The sequence below is a fragment of the Canis lupus genome, chromosome 10, assembly GCF_048164855.1.
Source record: "Canis lupus baileyi chromosome 10, mCanLup2.hap1, whole genome shotgun sequence".
NCBI lineage: Eukaryota > Metazoa > Chordata > Mammalia > Carnivora > Canidae > Canis > Canis lupus.
The window spans coordinates 44,138,206-44,144,205 of record NC_132847.1 but is presented as its reverse complement, the minus strand read 5'-3'; positions in this window follow the sequence as shown (position 1 = coordinate 44,144,205).

Sequence of the window (6,000 nt, the reverse complement as noted above, 5' to 3'; positions counted from 1 at the left end):
CAGTGTGGTGAGTAGGTCTTTATACGCATTTTGGGGGCTCCTGGGCTCAGGCTCACGAACTTACCCTCTTGAGCTAAGGGGTTCTCTCAGAGCTTCAGTTGAAGGCAGTGTTATCTACAGTAAGAATTCCAACTGCATATTAATTGAAGTAGAATGTGCAAAAAAATTTTTTTGAATGACACATCTGATAGCTTTCAAATATTACTGAATGAGTAATTTTTATGGGAATACATGCATTCATCTGCTAGTTATAAAGTTTGGGTCATTGGATGCTGACGACATTCTGTTGTGCTGATTTAATAATCATCAATTCTTTTTTTTTTTTTTTTTTTTAAACAAATGGGAATTGTCCTCACAATTCACTTGAGCTAAAGAAAAGCCAAATGGAAGGAAGAGATCTTACTCTGCTTCTGCCAGCAAAGTTTAATTCACCCATTGGATTAACTGCTGGTCTGTGAGATTTAGTGCCAGATTGTCAAGAGACTCTTCTCTGAAATCAGAAACTCCATTTTCATTAGGTTAAGGCTGATGTGGGTAGCACATGTCCACACCCACCCTGTGTTGCACATACATGTTTGGTTCTCATTACACACACCTACCACTTCTGTGGAGGAAAAAAAAATGCTTCTTGCTGATCTTTTATGCAAACTGAAGAAAATTTGATATAAGAATGAAATACTTCATTTCCTTTTTATTTCCCTTTTCCCCCCTTAACAAAGTACCACGTAAATGGCTTTTTAAAATTTGATTGTATCTGTCAGGTGTGTCTTTCTTTCTTTCTTTTCTTTCTTTTCTCTTTTCTTTTCTTTTCTTTTCTTTTCTTTTCTTTTCTTTTCTTTTCTTTTCTTTTCTTTTCTTTTCTTTCCTTTTCTTTTCTTTTCTTTTCTTTTCTTTTCTTTTCTTTTCTTTTCTTCTTCTTTTCTTTCTTCCTTTCCTTTTCCTTTCCTTTCCTTTCCTTTCCTTTTCCTTCCTTTCCTTCCTTCCTTCCTTCCTTCCTTCCTTCCTTCCTTCCTTCCTTCCTTCCTTCCTTCCTTTCCTTCCTTTCCTTCCTTTCCTTCCTTTCCTTCCTTTCCTTCCTTTCCTTCCTTTCCTTCCTTTCCTTCCTTTCCTTCCTTTCCTTCCTTTCCTTCCTTTCCTTCCTTTCTTTCTTTCCTTCTTTCTTGTAAAAAGCCATTCTAAAAGCAATTGTCCTGAATTCACAACTTAGCAGTCAAGAGTGTAGCTGAGTGACAAGACAATTCCTTTTCTTCTAACATGCAATTAATCTCAAATCTCCATACCCCCTTCTTTATTATTTGAATTTAATACTCTAATTTTGTGAAATTGGAACATCCTCTCCTCACCTCTCTCCTCTCCTCTTGCATGCTTATCCATATTTTGACTGGTTTGCATGTCAGCTGTTCTTTTATATCTGAATAGATAGTGGAAAAATTCTCAGGAAAGGAGGTTGATGAGACTATTGGTATACTTGAGGAGAGATGTTTTTATTTTTCCTTAGAATCCTATCTCCCCTTAACTTGCAAATCATCTAGAGTATTGCAATTCAGTGTTAGGGTTGCCAATGTAAATTTTTTAATCTTACCATCATTTTACATTATTTTAGTTTGATTTGAGTAAAAGTGTTAGCAGTTTAGCCTTTCTGTTTAAATTTAAAAAAAAAAAAAGACTTAAGTGTCCTACCCTTATTACTTTATAAGAAGATAAAAAACCTAGCTTATAACATCCTACTCAGAGGGTTACCTGGAAATAAGAAAATGCATGTGTTTTAACAATAAGTGTGTTGAAATTTTAATACATTTCCAGAACAATAAGCATACATTTTTTATAAGGAGATATTTTTAAGAGGCATTGGTTTTGAGCCTTTGTATCTGTTACCATATTGGAACCTCAAAGAGAAGAAAACTGAAGTATTGCTAAAATCATGATTATTGTTTGAAGAGCATTTATAGTTTTAGTCGTTGCAGTGAATGGTTCATTTTTCTCTACTATTCTTTGTATTCTTTCTCTGAAAATTCCCAGAAGGAGGCTCAATTTCCTTTAAGTTGGAAGGGCTAAAACATCTATACCATTAATACAGGCAGCCTGTTGATGTAGGGTTATTGAAATTAACCTCTCCAGAATTCTGTTTTATAGAAATAAGTTATTTTGGTTGTTCAGTATAGGTTTTGGTTATCTGTGTATTGTGTGTTGTGCTCCCAGTCTATAAAAATTAGCAAGATGTGGCTCTTACCTTCTTGGAAGCTGTAACCTAGAAGGGAGGACAGATAAGCCACAAGGCCAGGACTGCAATATCGTAAGTGCTATGAGAGCCCAGAGCAGGTTTCAAATTAACTTGCTGTGGTTTTTATAAGCCCAGTTACAATTTGTGAAAGTGAACCTGCTTTCCCCTTTTTATGGATTCCATTTTTCCTTTCTTAGATTTGATTATTAGCTCATTTGTGTAAATTTTTTAAAAAGATTTTATTTATTTATTTATTTATTCATGAGAGTCACAGAGAGGCAGAGACATAGGCAGAGGGAGATGCAGGCTCCCTGCAGGGCGCCTGATGCAGGACTCAATTCCGGGGAAAGTCAGGATCCCGATGTGAGCCAAAGGCAGATATTCCACCACTGAACCATCCAGGTGTCCCTCATTTGTGTAATTTTTAATTTGACATTAGTATCATTTAGTGAATCTCAAAGTGATCTCATGCATTAAGTTGTCCATATCCTTTCTGAAGCAAAATAAAAGTAATTATATACAGTAATACACTGTTTGAGTAGTTGGGTTAATGGAAGAATTTGCCTAAATGTTTTTGTCCTCTGTGAGTATAATATAGGGGCAACAATTTACAAAGCACTAATATGGTAAAATACCCTGAATATTAAAAGTACACCAACTGGCGTTATTCTACTTTGAATTAAGATATGTCACAATCTTAGGGTCTCAAATTCAATCTTAATATTACTTTTAGTTTAAGTAACTAAAGATGCAGGTTAAGATGGAGTAGTTCATACTAACCCCCAGAAATACTTATGGATGTTATGTTTTCAAAAACCTTCTGGCAACCAAGCATGAATCCCCACAGCATACAGTGTCTCAAAGGGGCAGACAGAAGTGTTTGGATGCCGTATGCTTCTCTGTTCTCATAAAGTCTGTCTTGTGCTCCAGAAGACTTGTCCACATCTACAAGTAACTATACAGTAGAAAGAAGATCAAGAGTGCTGTGCACAAAGTACATTAAAAAAAAAAAGAGGAAGGGAGTGTGTGTGTGTGTGTGTGTGTGTGTGTGAGTGAGATGGAAGGATAAGTTGGGTGGGAATGGGAAACCACACAGTGGTAGCAATTGAGCTGGGGCATTAAGTGGCATTTGAAAGACATTGGGGGAGGAATTCAAGAAGAGAATACTGATCAAAGACATGTGGGTAAGCTTCTGTCTACTTGTAGTATTTTCTGGGCAATGGAGTCATTCAATATAGACTTATGAGCTCATTAAACATTTTTATGTCTAGAACTATTTAAATTTCAGATAAGTCAGAAATCTGAGTCCATAATGAAATACAAAGTATCGAATCATCAAAACTTTGTTCCTTTGCCCATATTTCTCTTGTAACACTAAATATACCTGCTATGATAGGTTGGTTATATGTAATTTTTGGAGTTGCTAAGAAGTTGCTGCCTCCTTTTAAGGGAGACATTTATTTGGAGCATGTGGTTCAGTGTATGTGAAGCCAGAACAAATCCCCCTACAAAATCTCCCCAGTAATCTTCCCAGAACACTGGACTAATATATTTCTCAGCGTATATACCTTTCAAACTCAATGAGTTTAGGTGGTAAAGTGATCTTTCTACAGTGTTTATACTATTTCTAGGGCCATAGTACCCATTTGACTCTTAATGTTGGACTGTAGTTTATTTTTTTCTTAACCCATATTGCACAAGAATCACATTCATAGAGGATAAGGGGAACGTTGTAAAATCCAAATGTTCCTCAAGCATTTCCAAGATGAGGTTTCGACAGCTTTTTACCGTCATGGGTTTTTTTTATTTTTTGGAACTCAGTTGATAGCCACACCTTCCCTTTCAGTGAAGAACCACAAGAAAGAAAGGCAGATCATTTAAGTGGCCCTTGGTGGGGGTGGAGCTTATTTATTTATTCTGAAGGCCCCTCTGACCTACAGATTGCAGGCAGCCACATGCCATCTCTAACTCTGATTTTCATTGTGCACTCCTTCCGAGAATCCTCCCTGGACAGTTTCAGAAGCCATCTGCCCTACCATGGACTTCCTTGCAGATTTGAAGAAACTGGCAGCTCCTGTCTGAGTGACCCGTCCTTTGGAATGAAGTGCATTTGGCAAGGTAGCTTTATTCTGTGGATTGTACTGCAGATGCAACAAAGGTCAAGTGACTGAGGTGAGATGGGAGAAGGGAAGGTTATGACCCATAAATATAGTGATCGGGTTTCCAAAAGATGCAGGGCTTTTATTTGATGGATGCTGAGGGAAAAGCTGCCACTTGGGAAGTATCGATAAGCACCTCATTGAAAGTAACCCCCTTCCATATGTTTATAGACATGTTCCAGATCTTTTCCTTTTTCAAAAAAATAGGTTTTGTGAGGTTGCCAGGTTTAATAATTGCATGAAATAATGCAGGTTTTTACACCAAAAAATTCCCAAGTTACCATCTAAAAGGATAAGTAGCTGTTGCTATAAATGTCAAGCCACATATTGCAGTTGCTACTGTATTACTTAAATATTCTTTAAGAGAATTTCCTCTTGAGAATGGCTGTTGTGTGTTCTCCATATGTACCCAAGTATATGTTGAAAGTATTCTGGTTTTCAGAAGTTACTCTTAGAGAAGTGCTTGTTTTTATACCCATACATACAAGTAAATTGCTACTCATGCTGTTTTAAGATTGAGTATCAGGTGATAAAGACACACATGCTGTCTTTCTTAAGGAAGCTCAGAATTTTTTATAGGTTGATCGTAAACATATCCAAATAAAGATTTTTTGTGTTTGTAATGGTAGTATACTTAAAAAAGTTGTGCTTTACAGTTTTGTATGATACTCTGTAGTCCTGAGCAGATCAGTATCATCACGCACCTGTTACCCCTTTGTGACGTGGCAGCACATTGTGGCACACAGGTTGGGATGCTCTGTTTTAGATATTTTTTAGAACTTCTCTTTTGGTGATTCTTTCATTAAATATACATTGAGCACCTGCTCTGTACCAGTAGCTGTGCTATGCCTCTGGGCTTCACATTTAATTTATGTCTAGTTTTTCTCTGCTTTTGAGCCAGAAGACACTTCAGGAGTCTTGTTCAGCAGATGTGTGAGTCCGTCCCAGAGACGTTAAGGTTCTCAAAGGTTCTTTTGCTAATATGAGACCTGGCACTTGAACCCAGCCCTCCTAACTCTTGGTTCTTTGCCCTTCACTATCACTGAGTTACTAAAACACACGTGGAACTAACTTTTATAAACTATGTCCTTTTATGGGATCACATTTCTTAAATCCTGCAGGAGATATATATGGCATCTAGAAGTTGAACATAGGCAAATACATGTGCTTTATTATGAAGCACTTGTTATTATTTTAGTGTTTTATTATGAAGCACCTGATCCTATTTTAATCCCTGTGAATAATTTCAATCAATAATAACACAGTCCCTGTGGAAAAATTATAAAGTACAAAAAGCACAGGCAAAAATCAGAATTAACTCAGTCTTCTGAAAAAGATCTTTGAATACTGGTTTTCTCTGGTACTTTTAAAGTCATGAGTATATGTCTAATCTCTTTAATGAAATTTTTAAACATTCAAATTCGGTTTTTGGTTTTCTTTTGATAAGGATGCTCCCCCCCCCCTTTTTTTTTCATTCCATATGAATGGAGAAAATTTTTTTAGCAGACATAAGCTAATGCATTCTGATTTTGGTTTGAGATATGGTACATGAGAAGTGTTGCCTGGTTTTTATTTTATCGATTGCTGCTGACGTTTTCTCAGGGAGGTACAAAATTCTGT